This window comes from Sceloporus occidentalis, unplaced genomic scaffold (assembly GCF_023333645.1).
Source record: "Sceloporus occidentalis isolate IW3139 unplaced genomic scaffold, rSceOcc1.0.p SCAF_125, whole genome shotgun sequence".
In the NCBI taxonomy this organism is placed as follows: domain Eukaryota; kingdom Metazoa; phylum Chordata; class Lepidosauria; order Squamata; family Phrynosomatidae; genus Sceloporus; species Sceloporus occidentalis.
The window spans coordinates 1,442,517-1,463,995 of record NW_028317105.1 but is presented as its reverse complement, the minus strand read 5'-3'; positions in this window follow the sequence as shown (position 1 = coordinate 1,463,995).

The window sequence follows — 21,479 nt, the reverse complement described above, 5'->3', positions numbered from 1 at the left end:
TACACATTATTGTGTATGTGGTATTCAAACCCAGCAAGCATTCTGAGCTCCTAGAAAAAAGGGACATCAGGGAAAGAAATAAGAACTTTGGGTCCCGATGAGGGACTGTCCTTCTAAAACATGGACAGTTGGCAGGTATCCTGTTTTGGAACCCTACAGTACTAACAGTAATATATACGTGTCGTCTTACCTGAGAATTCTCCAAATGTTACCTGGAGGCTCAGGAAATCAAAGCCGATCACCGGGACTCCTGGACAGTGTATACAATCTCCAGGGAGGGGAATATGTTGGGTCACACCCACTCCCCACCCAGGCTCCACCCCTCTCTATCTCCTTTCATGTTGGTTCGGGACAAGCCCAGCCCCTATGTGCAGCTAGCCACACCTCTTAGCCATTCTATAAGAAGGAGAGCTCCAAGGTGCCCAGATTTTGATGTTACAGTATTTTATTACATATACATATACAACAAATAATGTGGTTTGTAGAGAGGGTGTAGGTAGAAAATTGTTGGGACCAGTGAAAATGAGGCATGATAATCTTAGATGTGAATTAAGGAATAAATGACGTGACCAAGGACTGAATAAGGTCTAAACCCATACATCACATAAAATGGGCAGACTAGACAGGCCGAATGGTTCATATCTGCCATCAAATTCAATTTTTCTCTATGGAAAATCCCCCCACCCCTGTAAAATAGGGTTACCTCTCGGTTGAAATCTCAGGAATCAAATTTGAAACATTATTACCTTTAAGTCCCCCGCATTTTATTTCTTCTTTTTTTTAGGAATAGCAGCCGACGGATAATGCCGAGTATCAGTCACGCCTGTGGTTGTTTGTTGTGATGTTTTTTTGACTACGTTTACCCGATACGATAACTTTCTTCTGAATTTATGGTGTAGTTTCACTGCGAAGCTCGATCTTCCGGCATCACTTGCTTTGCACAAAATATGCACCAAATCACATCCAAGCAGAGTCTATAGCAGGAACATCTTAGGCACCGATGCGTGAAAATGAAACGGAGATGTGTGTGGAAGATTGAAGGTGAAAATGAGAAGCCTATGAAATAAATGTATTCAGCCGCAGTCACAAGGCGGGAGCGCGTCCCGAGGATTTTGCTGGCAGAAACGCTGATTATTCCTTCATTTACAGTGTTTTTCTAAGACGCCGTAGATTCAGCCGTCTTTCTTTGTGGTTAACATAGAAGCCTCAGCTCAATCCGACTCAACTTCAGGAAGGCAATTGTCTTCTTTATGCAAGCAAACATATGGGTTAAACAAGCAATGGATTCATTTTAAAATTAAAATATATATATTGATACTTAGGAACTTCCTGGGCCGGGCCCCACTGAGCTCCCCCTGCCCTGTATAGCCATACCTAAGAACTTCTCCTGACGAAACTGGCTTCACAAGGGTCATAGACAAGGGCTGGTTACGAGAAGGTCTTGGTAAGTCATGCGTAGGGAGAGGATAGCTGTAGAGAAGGGCAGGGCTAGCCCCAGATGGCATTAAATGGGTTGGGAGTGGGAGGGGAATTGGGAAATGGGTTGAGAGTGGGAGGGGAATTAGGCTGGGAGTGGGAGGGGAATTGGGTTGGGAGTGGGCACGGCCAAACACCTCTAATGCCCCGGAGATCCGTGGAAACCGAGCTTCACCACCAAGTTGATGTCCATGCAGTATGGACGCCAATGGATTTTTCTGTAAATGTACAAGATCCCGACCATGTTTACTCCTATTTCTCGCAGACCTCAATTAATGCCCCTACTACGCAAAAATCTACCTACCAGAATCTTACCAGAAGGAAGCCTTTCCAGAAAACACAATATTACTTTTTTTTGTCAATTAGAGCACGGTTTATGACCAATTTACACATTTCATAATGGTTGGCATAACATAGAGATTGGCTGGCTATCAACATTATTACTACACATTTCATTATACAAGTCGCATTTCATTGATTGGAAGTGTGTAATTTGCCAAATTATCCTCATTCCTTCCAAATTGTGATTGTTCTTGACCCCGTAAGGACCAGGGCTGTTTTTCTTAATTTAACTTCTCTCTTTCTCCTTTAGTATATTCATACATATGATATAGTGTTTTCTTTAGGACAAGTAGGGCTTATGATAATACATGCCAAAATATATACATGTGACAATGTCATACATGTGACAGTATTTATTAGGAATAAAATATAAAAAATGGGGGCAAAAAAATTAAAAAAAATATGTTTTTAAAAATAATTGTAGCAATTTTTCTGTGTATTTTTCCTAAAGAATAGGTGCCACTGGTAACAAGAAACCTAATTTAGCAACTTCATCTGATTAAAGATATATTAACCCCTTAATGACAAAGCCCGTACATGGCTGAAAATGCATTGTTTTCAATGGGTTTAGGGACCACCCATTGTCCTTAAGGGGTTAATAGTTTTTTATTGTGATAAAGGATCTGTACCTATATTCCCAGTCTGTCTAACATATATATATATATATATATATATATATATATATATAATTTTCACATTTTTTATTGGCCAAAAAAGAGAAACAGGAAGTGCTTTGGCTGAGTGCCCAAAATGCCCTTAATGAGTTTCACAGCTGGAAGCCTGAAATACATTAAAAAAAACCAGTTAACAACATAATAAGTTTTTTTTAATGCTCAATTGTTTAATGTCCTTTTTTATATTTCAATTTTGAAAACCGATTGAATTTTTGACAACACTCGAATCCAGCACCGCTCGTTGAATATACGCAGTAGGAATAATGCAATCGAATTTCTTTATCTGTGATACTCGAAGATAAAGCAAAAAGAAATGATGTATTCTTACCCATTAAAAAACTTAATGGCACATTGAATAATGAAAAATGGATAAGTGTACATTATCTTTATCATATACGATTTCAGATAGCGCTCGGAGAAAGCATTGAACCAGCGGCAGAAAGATAATTATTTCTCTTACTATGTAACATTGTTTGATTTGTGGCGATCGTCAAAACAAAAGATTTAAAAAAAAAAAATGTTTCTTCTTCAAAGCTCGTGTTCAGGCATTGCCTGAAATCTGTGTATTCAGAGGAATACTAAGAACGAGGCATGATTAACCCTGTAATCGTACATTGGACAGACAGATAATTGTATTCTGGAACTCACTTGTGGCAAGCCATATTTCACTGTCATCCAAATTCTGCCAAATATCCTCTTTTTTGTATAAAATCAAATGCAGTTATTGCAAACTGTATAAGATTTATCCTGTTGAGGCGGAAAATATTGAAGCTCCCATGATGTATCTCATATTCCCTTTTTTTAGTTTTAAGATAAGGGTTGCAGAAGACTTTTTCTTCTATAATATATAAAAGGTGCATTTTGTTTGGTAGACTTAACAGATTCCGAGTACAGTCTTGCCATTTTTCTAACTTTTAAAAAGTTCAGGCCTATAACCATAGCTGCAAGCTGTCCTGACTTCACCTGGAAGTATATCATATCTGATTAATAGGAGGAGACAGGTTATGCCCACTACCTCTACTCTTTTATAACCATTGGGCTATCCCCACCTGTTAATGAAGCCACACAGTCTTTCTGCCTCCCATTAAGAACCGGGGAAGGAGCTCTCCGATGGGGGTGACCAAGTCTTGGGGGGTCACCCAGTCTTGGGAAGTCCCCCGGTAAAAATCAGAGGTCAAGCTTCTACTAACATTTGCTAAATGTAGCCTCACCTGTCTGGTAACAATTAAGTAAATAAGTGTAAATCCGAGCACAGATGGAACCGGGGCACAACAAGCAATAAATGTTAATAAAGATAACTATTAATTAATCTTATTATTAAGTGCTGCGTGCTTAGTTAGAGTCCTTATAATTCATAAATAACTCTTAATAAACTAACGTGCCAATAAATAAATACCGTATTGGCTCGGATATAGGCCGCCCCCGTATATAGGCCGCACCCTAAAAGTTTGGTGCTTTTTTAAAGAAAACGTTTTTTTCTTTAAAAAAGCACCAAAAAAACATGCTGCCACTCTGTCCCCACCCCCCGAGATATGCTGTCACTGTCCTCCCGCCCCGAGATATGCTGCCACTGTCCTCCCCCCCCGAGATATGCTGCCACTCTGCCCCCCCCCGACTTACCAGAGCAGACTCCCGGGTGTCTTGCGGGGCCGGCGGGGGACATCTACGCAATACGCGTATACAACTTCCCTCCAACTCAGCGGATGTGCCAGCACCGGAAGTTGTATACGCGTATTGCGTAGATGTCCCCCGCCGGCCCCGCAAGACACCCGGGAGTCTGCTCAGGTAAGTCTTGGGGGCAGAGGTAAAACACATCGTGCGCTTAGACAACCTCCCGTGCCGGCCCCCCCCCCCTTGGAAAGTGCTTGCTGGGGAGGCTGTCTGAGTGTATCGGGGAGTAGGATGCAGGTCCCCTGCACCACTGCGGGGGATCTGTATCCTAACCCCACTGTCTGCCCGGCGCTAGACCCCGAATATAGGCCGCACCCCCACTTTAAAGACTTAAAGTGGGGGGAAAAAGTGCGGCCTATATTGGAGCCAATACGGTACTATGCAAAAAAAAATAAGTCTACAAATAATTCATGCCATCCCAAAATAAACATAATTATAAAACCCCTTAATTAATTAAATAAATGTAAATAATGAATGCACAATAGAAGAATAAATCCCCAGGTAACCCCGAAAGGCGATCTCAAGCTTTTTCAATTGCGTTACCACCAATATTTCAATAAACTATCCTCATAGCTCCCAACTGTCACAAACATAAGTTTGTATTGAGGATTCCTCTATCATAAATATTGAACAATAAGTAATAGCTTGCTCTGTGATATGTCTTTAAACATTGTCCTCGCTTGTGCCTTTACAGATGGAGAATTTCAGTAGGAATATCAATATTCCTCTGTAGGCCTCATCATTGACATGCACTTGGTTTCTCTCTGGGTTTATTTCAAATACACTGTTTTTGAAAGTTTTAAAAAGAGGAATAAAAGATTATTCCAGAAGTGGACCTCTTACTCGCAATGCCTACAGAGATACCAACTGACCTTGTGAGAGATCTCAACCTGATATGCCGATCTTGAGCGGGATCGATCTGTAACCACCGGTTATATTTTAATGTTTCTTATTCCTAATAGGCTTGGCTAATCTGAAGAAGATATGGTCACCGTATGTTTGTCCTGATGTGCTTACCTGGGAACTCTCCGGGCTTGACCAGGTCACTGATTCTTTGGGTCAACACCTGAATCCTCTGGGTTGTGGGAGCTGGATCTTGACAGCTGGATCTTGGGGTGCTTCCCACAATGTCAACGGGCCGACTGCCCCAAGCTTACCCTTGTGGGAGGTGGCTGATTTCAGGAGTTCCCACTTATGCTGATTAGGGAGAAATAACCATCATCACTTCCACCCAGGAAAAAGTATGAATAGCGGTGTTATCTAGCAATATCAAGAACCAGGATAACCATCCCTGACCCCCCCAAAAAAACACCCTTAAAAAACTGTGTGAGTGCAGTGAAATTAGTTTAATGGCATATTCAGAATTATACAGATTGTATAGAAAGGAACAAAATGTTTTTTGGCAAAAAAAAAATATATCTATATAGTGAATATCTAGAAATAACTACACTGACTGTGAAATTGTACCGTTCCTTAACAGTTGTCAAAAAAATCAGGCACTTTTTTTTTATTATTGCTATTTTTAGGTTCACAGATGCAGTTTCCTCTAAAAGCATATATTACTAATTCTCTGCCGCAGACTTTTTGAAGTGAATCTGAAGGATGAGCCCATAGCTGTAGATGCTACTACTTACCGACCATGGCAGGAGGTCCAAGATGTTGAGGAGATGTTGAGGATCATGAGGGACACGTCATCCATTTACATGGCAGAGGGGTGTTAAGGTTATGATACAGATGAACTACATGAATGGTCACTGAATAGGCCTTGGTTCCATCATCGACGTGGACCACTGCTATCTGGGTAGAATCTAAGGATAATGACCTAGACCTTCCAAAAACAGGTGTTTCGACAGCCCCTTCAAGAAAGAGGAGTGGGAGCCTTCATTGTGAGTAAGATATTGGCAAACACTTAAACTTACACTAGAAATCCCTGCAATGTTTCTTGGAATTTCTCTGGCTCCTTGAGTTTTGAAGACTTCTCAGCTACTGGTCACACTTATTAGGCTTGGAGTTTTCCAAGTCCTTCCCACTTGAAAACAATCAATTACTAGGATAATTCTCAGCAATTTGTTACGATCACCCTTAACATTTTTGTATTATGGCTGATCGTTTCATAACGATTTTAGGATCAGCAGATGTCCTAAATTAATTTCTTTGTCTAGCCACCAATAATTGGGGGGGGGGGCTACAAATGCCACATCTTAATGGATTTTTCGCAAAAAGGTAAGAATTATTCTCTGGAACCAAAAGCGCCAAAGAATGTATACTTCACTGGATTATTAGAAACGCTCCAAAGATCAATGCAAAAATAATAATTGTTTCTCGCTCTGAGGAGCATACTGTTTAATCTGACACACAGGAGGATAGCAAATAAGGTCACTTTTTAACATACAAGGGTCCCCAACCTGGGTCCCCTGCCAGTCTCTTAATTGCAAGGACACTTTTTTTCCTCCCCTGACGTTGAGTTCTCTAAGTGTAAGGTCTGTTTCCTTTAATTGAGGCCAATCCAAGGCTTTCTGAGAACAATTCGTTACAGGCTTCTCTCCGTCACCGGAGCGATTAAATATGCATTATCTGAGGGGAACAAAAGGAAGAAAAATACATCCCGTGCCCATAAGGTGCACTTATTACAGTCAAATGAAGAACACAAGCCTTATATTAACTTCCATTTGCTCCTGAGCACAAGGCCCGCATTATAATTATGACTCCAATTACTGTTGATGGTTACCTTGCTTTTTCGCACCAGGAAGCTAGTGATTTCTAAACTCATGACACATATACTTCAAATCTCGGAGGCATTAGATCGGCATTATTTGGTAATTAAAAGAAGAAAGCAGTAAAATATTTAGAGCTTATCCAAAGTGGCTCCATATGACACTTTTTTTTTTTAATCCATTAATTTCTAAGACATTCTGCTTTTCGCACCAAAATCAAAGTAACTATTTTGTAAAACATGCACAATAAAAAGAAATATCCCGGTGGTAAGATTATACGCAGAGGCAGATAGTTCGTTACAATGTGTAGAAATCTCCAGGTCAACTTGTAGAAATCTGGAGGTCCAAGGGGGCAGCAGTCATCATGCCACCAAACCACAAGGTAATCGGGCCTCATGCCCACTTGGGTCATCAGTGCCCACCTGGTTGTCGCGGCTTAATAGAGTGGTTACAACCCCATTAGGCCCCCTTAGCTGGCACAGCCTCTGCAGTCTGCGTTAAAAGGAGCTTCACACCTTTATGGAGCTTCACACCTGGGAAATGACGGCACATTCTGGTGCTCTGCAGGGAAGATGGCGGCTGTGGATGGCAAGTAAATGTAGGTAAATATGGCTATGCGTATAAGAAATAAATCAATTGTAGAACTACGGTAATCACTAGATGGCCTGAATGGTTCTTATCGTCAAATTCTATGTTTTCATGTAATTTATTACATCATTTATTTCTCTTAATAAGTTAATGTTACTTTTTCCTTTCTGGTCTGTTCACAACACCATATTCACGGGACTGCCCTAAACATTTATTTCCCTGAATTTATGCTCTATGGGCCATAGATCTTCTCTGTTAGATGGGTCATAAGGAGAATTAATTTCCTTCTTTAAACTTAAGTTAGGAAAATGGACATAGCAGCATTGGTCCAAGTCGTTACCTTACTGAGAAAGTGGTAGATAAGTGGAATAGCCTCCTAGCAGAGGCTGATACAGTAAGGTAATTTAAACGTGCATGGGATAGGCATCGGTTATCATGAATCTAAGACGAGACCAAGGTTTGGGTTTCTACATCAGGAAAACCAGACAGGCTACATGGCTCAAATAGTTCCTATCTGCCATCAAACTCTATGTTTGTTACCAAAGTCCGATAGTGTCTGGGACTTATACCATAAACATAAATAAATAAAATAAAAAAGGCTGGTGTTCCAGGTATTTATAGTAAAGTTATAATATAAAGCTGATTTATAAAAATCCAGTTACGGATGTATTGGCAAAAATACCCCAATAAGAAGAAATGCCTGGGATCGGCAGCATCTCACTTCTAAGCAGAACGTAATTCCCATTGAAACAGACGGTGGGAATCAGAATCAGTCATCAATGTCAGATTGCCCCAATGTTCTCAACTTTTATTATATAGCACGGCTTGACACAAATATCGAAACATCACGCTCACCCGATTATTTAAAAAAAAACCTAAATGCTACAAACGTTCTTCGAAGTCGAAACTCACTGTTATCAACAGTTCGGGCACAGTAGAGATTATCGGTTTAATTTCAAAGTGATAGCGTCAAATCAAATGATAAATACGGTAATTAAGTCTGACCCAGTGGCTGACGCCGGCAAAAGCGTTACAAGCTTATTTTTTGGAGGATACAGAAAACACAATATTAAAAGCATTGCTTTTAGGCACGTTTTCACAGATTGTAGTTATTTATGAGGTTACGATATAGTGATATGTGTGTGTATGAAAGTGAAAGGTTAGTGAATACGTCCAGTGATCCGAGGCCACCTATTTTTTGTCTGCCACTCAGCTTTGCTTAGGCTTCCTGCTTGTTCAATGATGTCCTCTGTGGATTAAACTTCTCAAACTGCGTCATACGAAGGACTCCATGATGTCCTTCAGCTCAAATAGAAACATGGAGCTTCACAGCAGATAAGAACCATTTGGCCCATCTAATATGTCCTTACGTGGCTCTTGCTCTTGTCTTAGATTCATGATAGCCTTATCCCTATACCATGTATGCGTAAATTCCCACACCGTATTGACCTCTGCCACCTCTGTTGGGCGACTTCCTTTTATCCATCTCCCTCCCTTAAACTAAAAACTTCTAAGCCTCTGACCTTCGAGTTTTAGATTATGGCCTCTTGTTCTAACATTTTTTCTCCTTTGGAATATACTTCCCTTCTGTTATGCTTTCATTGTTTCTATCAAAAATGCAACATTTTCTAGCTATATCTTTAAGGAACTGTGTCTACACCCTGGTATAACTCCACGAAACAAATCAAGATTGATTCTGACAACATCCCGACATGTTATTGTGGGCTGTGCATGAAAATATATGGTGACATCTAGTCTGCTTTTTGAATGTGAAATAACGCAGATTTATATAACTAGTTATCCGCCTACTTATACCGGGTGGAAAAATAACCATTTGCTAGGTTCTACAACCTTGATGATAAACAATGCGGCAAATTCCATTACATGCTCTGAAAGTATAGACTTATGTGTATTGAATGTAATAAGCGATTCCAAGAAGTGTCAAAAAAAACAACAGACTGCATCGGAAAAAGGCTAATGTGGGTCATTAAGGAACAAGGGAATCGTGGGATGGACAATATTTTAGAGAGATCGTCTTGGACGCTAATATTTTTTCATTTCTCAGACCCTAAGAACATATTTGATCCAAAAGAATTATATTTTCTTCATGACGAGGCCCATTGTTTTAGGGCAACTCAAACACACGATTTCTTGCACCAAAATTAAATTGGCTTTTTTCCCCCCTTCAAAATCTGAATAGCCAGGAGCTTCACCCAGTTTGAGTGTGGCTGGACGTCAACTCTGGAAGATGCAGTCAAGACTCTTACTCTTCAAGAAAAGAGATAGAAGCAGATACTTTGCTTGGACACCTCCAAAAAGTATTGACTAAATTTATTTAGTCTGTAGGAGGAAATACTGGCTACCGACAGTAGTTGAGCTGTGGACTCCCTACATCCATTGGATTTTTCTCTAAACCTCTAGCAGAAGGTTATTTTCCGCCCTGTAGAAATACTGTCTGTGTATACCAGTAGTTGTATCCAATGGGGACGAGGAGACGGTTCTGGCACTTTAAGGCAGGTGGCCCACAAATGAGGTAAGCATGAATGACGACTTTATGTGTGTGCAGCCATATGTTATATTTTCACGCTCACGTAGCATGTGGCTGGGCATATCGTAACGAGGGCCACACACTGCAGCACCTGATCTGCCACTGAAGCACCAGATCAGGGGAGTATGGAGTGATGTTGGCCCGCAGGCCACCGGGCAAATGCCAGATGGCCATTCTGGGCCTGATATCTATGTATTGGTATTGGTACTCCGCACAGTGGGGGCACAGCCTCAGAAGAGACACCATCTCCATTGTCCCGGGTCTTAACCATGAGGTGTTGTTAGATACGACAAAACAAAAAATAACAGTTTTTCTACATAGTTTTATTTCCTATTAACGGTTAACACAGTTTTCTTTTGTATGAATTGAGATAGTAATCTTCGTTTTATGAATCAATAGCCTGAATCCTTACAAGGAAACAACAAACAATATAATGATAGGATAGAAAAATGTTAGTTTATTGTTGAGTTAATTATAGGCTAAGGAAAGTGAGTTATAAGCTATCAGTTCCAGATGCGAAACCCTGAGGGCAATTAAGAGGCAATTTTCCTAGCTATCCGCACTTCACAAAGTTAATTTTATTATATAAAATAAAATGCTAAATATTTATATATTAGAAAAAAAATATGTTTGTATTGCTATATCTATTTTGAACAAATAAAAAAATGATTTTTTTTTTTAACTCTTTACCATCCAGAAGGGTGAGTAACATTTTAGAATGTTTGTGAAATAGTTAAATGTAATGATGATTTGAGATTTACCTGGAAATAAGTGTCGCGGGCAAACTGCCTTCTCCAGGAGGGCCGCAGCACGGTGATGCAAGTGACGAAGACTCCATCAGAAGAACACTAGGGGTCTCTAAAGAGGCCGGATGCGACTGCAAATTAAAACCAAAGTGTCTGGCTGTGAAATCACACCCAGAAGCTGAACGCAAAACATACACAAATTCAGCAGTGATTTATCAATGTCAGCGTGATGTACTCTCTCTGGTATTTACCATAAACAAAGACAATCCCGACGACCAATTAGATTTCAGACACCTTGCAAAAAGAGGACTTTTTTGCAACTATTGTGATAACAACTTCCAGAAACTAAAGAATACAGTAAATAAGACTGCAAAAAGAAGACGAAATCCCCCCAAGACAGATACGTCCCAGGTATAGCTGCTGGAGAGTGGAATCTACCCCCCCAAAAAATGGCGATTCAATCCAGTGTAGAAATGAACACAATATTAAAACAATAATAGTAAAAACACTATACATTGGTTAATCGGGTGGTTTGCTAAAAAAATATTTGTATAAAGCAATGCGATACTGTTTATTATAAGTTTCTGGGCACTTTTCTTAAGATAATGTAGGATGGAAGCGGTACTATCAATATACGTGACTGCTCAACTTTACTATAGTTCTGCCTAAACTCTTCTGTCTGCTTTCTCTGCCTGGTTATAGATTGCCCCAGCTTCCCATATGCATTCTGGGAAGTCATGTTTTCCCTGCCATGTGTTGGAAAAACCTGTTCCTGCCGCTGCTAGCTTGGAAAATCTCTATTACACTAAACGATTATACTGTATTTTTGGTAACTTAATGAGTTTTTCAGTGGTAGGAACATAAAAAAAAGTAAGATTTGGCCCTACCTACTCCCTGCCCATTTGCTGCCCACTCCCTGCCATCTGGCTGCCCACACCCTGCCTACTCCCTCCTCACCCGCTGCCCACACCCTGCTTACTCCCTCCTCACTCGCTGCCCACTTCCTGCCAACTTCTACTCCCTATCCTCTTTGGGCTATCAAGGGCTAATCCTACCTTGTGAGGCCACTCTCTAGGAGAGCTCCAGATAGGCTACCCTACGATGCACCCAAGTATGCATACATTATACAATGTAAGATAATGTAATATAATGATACCTGGGGACTTCCCTGTGATGGCTGCCCAGAGCTCCCTTTCCTGCTTATTGGTATGTCTGAATCTAGTAGATGGGGGCTAACAATATTTAGGGGCAGGTTTAGCCACACATTAGGGCAAGGTTAACCCCCAAAAGAGTTAAAAGGGTCTGGAAAGAAGCAGGATCATCACAGGTGTTAGGGTGGAATTTGAGGAGCCTACGGGCAAAATATAGAGCGTTCTTTGGTATAAATATATTATAAAATCTTCACACAGGGGACTGAAACGTCAGTGTACTTATTTTTCATCGATACCGTAGGAGGGCATTAAAACATTAAAAATACTTGTTTTTGACTCTTTAAAAGAAAACTCTTCTCTTTGACCTATACAGCTACATCCATTTTCATAGAAAATTCTGTGATATGGCCTTTGTTTCTGAACTCTTAGAAGAACAAGTAGTCAATTGATACCTTTAATTCTAGATTGTTGTAACATGCCTAGTTAATTTTAACAATGTTTAATTAGCTCCGGAAAGCTGTGGTAATGATTGTTTAATTCTGCTCATGACAATTTATTCGGAATATATTTTTTTTGTTTCTTGAATGTTAAGAAATGGGGTTTCCAATTATTGGGTAAACTTTTATAACATGTTTGAACATGATTCTAACACAACATATATTTCATTAAAGTGACACTGTTGACCATAATGATAATATCAAGACTTTTAGGTCAATTTTTTATCATATTTTTTTTTAATAACCCTTTCTCCAAATCCAAATCCTAGATTTTTTGCATAGATATTTCAAACATTTAAATAACTAATCTGCATATTTAAAGGTACACTCCGTATGCACACTAAAGCTTATCTAGATTGCAAGCTCATTTGAGCAGGTTCCTTTGTTACCTTCAAGTCCAAATTGTTATGTCCTGGTTACCCATTCTCTTTGGATCTAGAACATATTTCCCGACATGCACTGGACTTTCTTTTCCTGACTATCAGCCAATCAGCACACTTAAAATATAACTAGAAATTGTTTGATCAAGGCGGTCGTTGATATTTAGTATGATGAGACCAGTAGACACTTAGAACTGAAGCGCCGTTCTCCATAACCACATAGGAAATCACGCCGAGAATCCTCACGCCGAGAATCTCGCGCACAACAATTCAGATATGGAAAACCAAGAGGGATTGATTAGAACAAAACTAACACACAACATTCTCACATTATCAGCTGCCTTAATGCTTCCCAGAGTGTATCACTTCACATCATTTGGCATACACGCTATACCCTCGGTGTAGACGGACGTAGAAAATGATTAGGATACGATACTTGCAATTATTCATACGTATTTTCTTTCATTCCTGTGGATGTTCCTAACAATCCCCGCAGTGATTTAAAAAACATAGCATGTTAAACAGAAATACAATAGGAACGTAATACAACAATAGGAACGTAATACAACATATACCAGACCAGAGGATCCTGTTCTCCTATAATTAATGGCAAAAGCAAGGTGATGTCCGAAGACATAAACACACGTACATAACATGTCTTTGCGCTGTGTGTTTCAGCACATCCCCCCCCCCCCAGTGGATATCCACGTTCCAGATCAAATTGTGAATTTTTGTTTAAGAAAGGGTCATCGGTTATTCAAACGGGACAAAGCTTTGAAGCTAAGAAGACATGACAGTGCTGAAGCCAGAGAATTCTAGCAGGGGGAATAAAAGAAAGAGAAAGTTCAAAATGGTTAAACTTTTAAAGGGCAAATTGTGCTTATTTATGCTAGAAAAACGTCGTCTTAGAGGGGATATTATATCATTGTATAAATAAGCGCGGGGCCGATATAAAGAGCTCTCCAGTGATCTGTTCATTAATAGAACAAGAGAATGGAAGAGCCAAGATTTCATAGACAACAACAAAGGGATTCTTTACAGTAAGGACACTAAAGGTATGGAATTCACTGCCAAGAGAGGTGGTATTATTCAAAACAATGGATGCCTGGATATATTTTTTTAAGAAAAACAGAACATACAGGGCTATAAATTCTAGAATAACCATTCATATTTTAGAGCTTCTTGATCCAAGAAGAATTCTGATTGCCTTTTGGAGTCAAGAAGGATCCCCCCCCCCCTAAGTGGCAAAATTAAAAAAATAGCTTAATTTGGGTTTTTTTGCCTTTTTTATGGATCAAAAGCAGGAAGGATAGGTAGAAGTGTTAAACTTGATGGTCTTTTGTTAACCGAAATTACCATGTTACCTAGAAATACCTCTGAATTCAAACATAGAAAGTGATGGCAGATATGAACCATTTGGCCCATCCAGTCTGTCCAACCTCTAAATACTTTCCTTAGTCCCTGGTCTTATTCTACATCTAGTTTAGCCTTATGCCTATGATTGCTTAAATGTCTTCACTATATTAACTCTTTAAATTAATTAAAGAGTTAAAGGTAAAACACTATATGGGCTAGAAAACTAAAAAGTGCAATTTGCATTATGTCATATAAAGAAAAAAAATATTGAAGCACAACTATGGGTTAAAGAAAGTAGGAATGTCTAATTATAAATAATATCTAATTAATTACTACCTAAAAAAAATTTCTTACTTTTTAGCCATTACAATGAACTCAGATGCGGGGGGGGGGGGGGGATCGGTGGAGTTTTATCCTGTCTCACTTATATCAGTGCATTCAGACACCTTTACAACGACTGAATTATTATATTATTGTGTTATATTAATATTACGCCATTCCGACTCTCTGTCTCCTATTTAATATAACATTATAATTTGAAACTTTAGTTATCATAATATGTCACGTCAATGAACAATGCTCGCTGAAAGTGATTAAAACCTATTTTCACCTAATAGGAACCTAAAATGACAAGTACATCGTAAAAATGTTTAGGGGAATAATAAAACAATATTTCACATTTATTTTATGCATCACAGGTTTTTTTTTTTTTTACCAAATCCATAATTTCAGTAAAGATGCATTAATATTTGTGAATATATATATCAGTTTTAAGCCACAATGACAATATATACACGTTTTACAACCTTTTTTCGTATGAGGCAAGACTCATAAACCATCGTAGAAGTGCGCATAAGCTGCACGGCTTGTCATTTTCTTTGCAAAATAAAATTAGATAATGGTCTTGTTACTAATTATTTTTATTATTTCCATTGTGATTAATTTGTAAGACTTGTTTACACTTTATCGGTCATGCTTTTAAAAGCTAAACTGGAGATATCTGTGGGCAAAATTCTTAATTTAGGGTGATCATCATTGGTTTATTTAGTAACACCATACAAAACAAATGGGGAGCTTAACCTTACTGTACCCCACGATGTAATTTTAGGACTTCCCCGGAGGCCGTACCATGAGTGTAGCGTGCATGGGCCTTCTGCAGATTCCACTCTTTGGTAACCTCCGACAGTAATGTCAATATATACTTGGATATAGAAAAATATGAAACCCCAAGGAAGTCCATGCTCTTTGCACTTGGCAATAACCCCAGTTATCATGAACCATTTCTTATCAGTTATAATTAACAGTAAATAAGGTTTATGGCAAGTGTTCCTTCTACGATGTAGCCGGCAGAAAAACGAAAGAAATTAACCAGTTTTGTTAAGCATGGTTTCTTTAAATTAATTGTAATTGTGCTGGTACTGACTCTATTATGCTAAATGTATATGTGGGAAAATGTATATTTTAACATCCTCTCATTTCAATATAGTCAATTGATAGTCAGTTCTAAATGTCTCATAAATTATTTCAAGAAGACCTTTACATTTCGCGCCGAGTCGGCTGATAGAGGCTGTGTTTGCATTTTTCAAAAGACTAAAGCTTTTATTAGCCGTATTTGCAAGGCAAGTAAGATGCTTAAAAGTTACAAACAATGACATTTGGATGTGGAAAATGCATGTTCCTTCTGGAGCTTTAATGATTCTAATGAAGTCAACATTTGTCTTTAAGTCAGTATTCCGGGAAGGGAGTTTCAGCTCTGATGTGTCATAGAAACGGTCTGACAACATAGGAAATCTTCTCACCTAGTCCGCCTGCCGTAGAAGAATCCTTTTTTTTCCCCCTTTAATTATCAGCTTGTGGCTGCATTGGGCATTGCCACCTCTGCTGGGAGGCTATTCCATGAATTCAAAACTCTCTCCGAGATAAGATTTCTAAATTGTGTCTCTACCTTTTGTTATGGATGTGATATTGTTGCTAATGATACTTGCTGGCATTCTAAATTCTCTCAATGCATTCTTTCACGAGGTAGCCTCTGCTGCACCAGCCTCATTCAAGAACATCTTGAATCCAATGGTATCCCAATGGCTGCATGCAGATCCAAGACAGTCATTGTTTCAGGGCGATTCTACAGAAGTCAAGTCTGAGTATAACGTGACCACAATTAAGCATATCATTACACCTTCCGACGTCAGGACTTGTTATAAAAGGCCTGGACTGGCCACCTGGCGGCAGATCCGGTATATTAGTGTTTGGCTGCCGTTGGGATACACGTGGATGATTGCCGCCTGCTGGCTTTAAAGAGCCACTTTCCTTCCCCATCCTGGTCCTTTGTTATAGCCACGTTTCCCATAGAAAGACCCTCTTATTAATATAAGTTACCCTGTATAATGCATAACTAAATATTCATAGAGTTTGATGGCCATTTTTCCTGCTGTAAGGACCTTAATCGGTCTTTGGTCTTGTCTCAAACTCACGATAGCTTTATCCCAACCCCATGCGTGTTTAAATTCCCTCACTGCTGGGAAGTTGTTCCATTTATCTCTCACCCTCCCGGGTAAAGTAAAACCCCATTACTATACATTACCCGGTGCACATACATTTAATGTAAATAGCCAACCGTGACTGATGTGGCCCCTACATACAAGGTCTGGACAAAGAACAAAGAAGGTTCTCATAAACTGGCTACTATACGCGGTTCCGCTACTGCTTCCCTTTAAGAAATACGTATTGATCGTACAAAACGAACGCTAGAATCCACATACAAATATATAGACAGTGAAACGTCGGCCTGGTTACGGAGCAAAAAATCCGCTTTCTCTTTTTTTGAGTAAGAAAAACAGAATTACTTAGCTCCGGTTTATTTATTGCTCAAAGTCTCCGGAAAGCTGAGCTTCTCACTTACGGAAGGTAAAGCGCTCAGCACGCAGCATATTTACTTACATCTTTGATGCAGTTTGTCCCAGAAGGTGTGACACATGGGGATAACGTCAGAGAGAGTGTTTTGGAGTAACATCAATAACATGTTAGTTTGTGTTCACATACTTGATATTCTTGTAAGGTACCGAGGCACTCGGCTTGAAAACTGTTCTAATACCGCGGCATATGGTCTCCTAAGAAAAGCTTACTTTTCGTTCGTCCTCATACAGCACCCTAAACATACCCTTTTTGCCCCCATCACAGGGTGAAGGGGAAGATTCTCAGGGTCACGCAGTCTAGAACCGACTCCTTACTATCCCACACTGCTGCGATCATATATAACACTACCAACTGGTACTTTTAGTACCAGTATGTTATTGTTGATATCCCTGCTTGAATACAGGTGACTCAATTAGGTTATGGTTTCCGTTAGGACCGCATAGGTAATAAGTCACTACATAGGTAGTTGAAGCATTATTATACTCATCTACAGATACCAGGCTTGTTTTTCCCTCAGAAATCTCATGGTGCTGCCACAACCACAAGGGATTCTGGGTAGGCACATGCAAATAAGGTCAACTACATAGAATCTGCATGACAGCCCATCAAGAGGTTAATATTTCTAGAGTCTCGGGCTCAGCTCATTGGGTTCCTAGACGTGACCCGAAATAATAAGGCGAGCAAATTATAATTGCTACAGATGGTCACTTTCCTTCTGATGGTCCCAATGTAACATACGTTGGAAACAAAAAAGAGACACCGTGATGGTGCACATCATCACACATGCTTCACATGTTCCTTAGGGCTATCCTACGTGGCCAAAAAAAAACAATGGGTTGCCACCTACATAACGTGGTCCATTGAAGGTCTTTAAATTGTCCAAATTGTCTTTAACCCCTTAGGGACAATGGGCGGTCCCTAAACCCATTGAAAACAATGCATTTTGACCCCGTACATGTACGGGCTTTGTCATTAAGGGGTTAATAATCACCAGAATAAACCACACTATATGATTAGATCAGAGCATTGTGTTTGGCCATTAGAAGTCCAATAGTAAGATGACAGAAGAAGAAGGAGCCATTTGGGAGATTGTTCTATGCATACAAAAGCAGTAAATATGCCATCAGCTATCTCTATATGAGTTTATAAGCCTTCTATAAGAAACATAATTATTTGATTACCCATATAGAGAAGAAACTCATTGAAGGCTGAATATAATCCCAGTTTAGCTCTAGATTATGCATTTTAAAGCAAACGCATGAATGCAGATGCCCTGCACTCTTGCAAAATCATCAGACATTTCAATTTTAAAGCACAGCTCTATTTAATTTTCCGATTTACATGATCAATGTTCTGTAATTTTAAACTTCCACAATGTATGGCATTAACATAAGTAGCGTGATGCATCCCTGAAAGACCCCCTTTTTCCCATGTGCTCGCGATAGAAATGGAGCCACTTGAGTGTTCGATTCGATTACCAGATATTGCCAGTATTACCATGAGGATTAACACATCTATATATTTTTTTTTAATATTTGTAGCTGATTTTTTTTGATGTCTTATCGCCATCACAGAAAATAAAGTCACCATGTAGACAGAGCCAAAAACTGTGATGCATAAAATGTTATAAAGTATATATATAAAAATAATAATAAAATAATAAAAATATTTTTTAAAATTATATATATATATATATATATTTATATATATATATATGTTTATATATATATCTAAAAATATTTATATATATATATATATTATTATTTTTTGAGTTTTGTTGGGAATATTAAAAGAATATATTTAATATTACATATATAAAATATATATATATACACAGGTTTCCTGTCACTGAAAAAGATACCGTGTAGTAGTGTTAGTCTGTTGCTCCATGCGCTGGTTCTGATGTACCTGTTTCACAGATGACGGTTCAGGAAGGCTGAAGTGTGAGCTTAGGGCAAAGAACTGATGAAGTTGTGTCTCACCTACTCAGCAGGCTAACATTTAAACAGACGTTGGCAGAGGACTCCACATACGTCAGGTCTTATTCGGCCAACAGACGTCTCGTCAACATGCTTGTTTGCAAAATTCTGTTGTGAAAATATTTTCTGTTTGTTCTAAAAGATGCTTAACCTGCCGGAAGGTACCAAATTTTAAAGATTAAAATATTAAGATAATGTATGGTGTATATTTGAAAATAATTTTCGGTTCAGAGCTTGTATTATATTGCTTAGTTACCACCAAGGACAACATAGATTTTTTTTTCTATTGAAGCCATGAGGTTCAGGTTCTCTGCTGCGAAGAATACAGAAAAAATTAACAAGCTTTTCACCATTTCCTTGTTTTTTAAAAATCTTGCACAGATAGAATTTGTTAGATTTCCCTTCAGGGTCTGGGCATGGTATGGTCTTCTGCATTTTTGGGTTAAAGTGACTCTATGACCAAAATACACAAAACAAAATCTTTACATCAGCGTCAGTTTTGTGGTAGCAGTCCCCTTGCCACAAAACTGTGGGGTTTGGATCGGGCTAGGTGGGTCGGTTACAAGGGGGCTGTCTGATCTCTCTGACCAGCCCATTTCCACCATGGAGCCGGCACAGCCTCCATACATTGCCTTAAGTATTTTCACACTTCACACTTTTGAGTCATTAAGGACTGGGACACGACATCATATGCTGGTACCACGCAGAGAGAATGGTGTCCAGGGATGGGGTGTAGGCCAAGGGCACCGGCTGTGCGGGTGGTTGGGGTGGAAGACGTACTGACTACTGGCACGGTTGTGCTAAGTAAAGTTTGCCTTTTCTAAATACATTGTATTTTTCTCTAAAACCATAGAAAATGGTTTTCTTTTCCGCCCATTGAGATATTTGAAAGATGAAATTGATGTACTTTCAAAAGGACCTGGAATCGCTCCAAGCTCTGCTTATCCAGCGCAGGACCACCACATCTACACGATGCCCTGTACTGTAATTATTTTAAGGCTATAACATGTTTTTCATCGCAAGATTGATATATGTATATGAAAAGATTTGCATGATATGCCTGCATGTGCGTATAATAGGAAAGCAGTGATTTAGCATTGTGACACTAATTGTTAAACGCTGGCAAAATGTGGGTGGTGGTAGCGACTGATAATAATTTATCTGTTATCTGCAATTGTGCCTCATGTGCGATGCATCATTTATAACCTTAATGGCTATAGGCATAGTAGGTCTTTGTAATTCTTAATTTAAAAAGGGTATCACAAACATTTACAATTACCCCACTTTTTTGTCTCTAAATTCCCATGCCGGTCTGATCCCATCGTGGCCGCGTCATTCGGTCACAAATATGATAATTGTTTTTGTATTGCTTGCAAATCGTAAGCTTGCAAGAGTAGGGCCCTCTTCTCCCAATTTGCTATTAATTCTTAACATGTGCGTAAATGTTTTGGTTTGTTTTGTATAATTTTTAACATTTACATTTTTTTTTTCCGCTCCCCTATTGTAATAGTGCTCCAGAGCAGCTAGTACAGTATATCTATATAGGAGCTTGTGTGATACATGAGGCTCTCGAGTCTGGAGGTCTTGAAGGACTCCCATGATAAAGGGTGACCGCTGCAGTAAAAGGGGCCACTTCTGCCAGCGCTAACCAGCTATCTAACTTAATATTTTAGCAGGATCCCTGTGTTAAGGAAGATGGCTGGGCTCACTAACTTGGTTTGGGGGTTTTAAATTTTTTATAATTTTTTGCCCTAGCCTTTTCGTAATGCCTGATGGTTATTAATGTTGTGTGCACTGTTATGTCGTCATGTATTTTTGTATTTTATTTTTTGTGCTTTCATGCAATCAATACATAGAAGCCTAGAAGTTAATGGTTAAACTGATTTGCATATACCTGCCTAAAATCCCTTTCTCTATAGGGTTTTTGTTGGAGGAGATTTTCATCAGTTTTCTTGTGCCCACCATAGCATATTTTTAGTGTAACCCATGTACCTAGGTTGATAAGCATAAGTCATGGTTTAGATTCTGTGTTCTGATTGCCTTTGGACCAGCCAAGCACTTTTTGTTTTTTGTATACACTAACCACAGCCTTATTAGTCTAGGTATGGGGTGCATACATTGCATTCATGTGGTGATGTAGGAGTTATTGTTCCTGGAGCTCCTCCATCTGACGTGATTTTGGTGGTCCTTCTCTCTTGTGGTGAAAAGGAAAGGACTGCATATTCCTTTGGGGAGCGTGGCCTCAGAAGAAAAGACCTGGCGACCACCATGGCCTTACTCTGCCACTTTCAGCACTTGCGCACCCTTATTTTTTTTTTTGTCTTCCCATTGGAGCCATTGACCTTGGGGCTTTGATAAAAATAAGTGGATTCAGAGACAAACGTTGAAAGCAACGGCAGATAAGAATCCATTGCACTATAGGCTTTGGGGAAGAGGGAGACAAG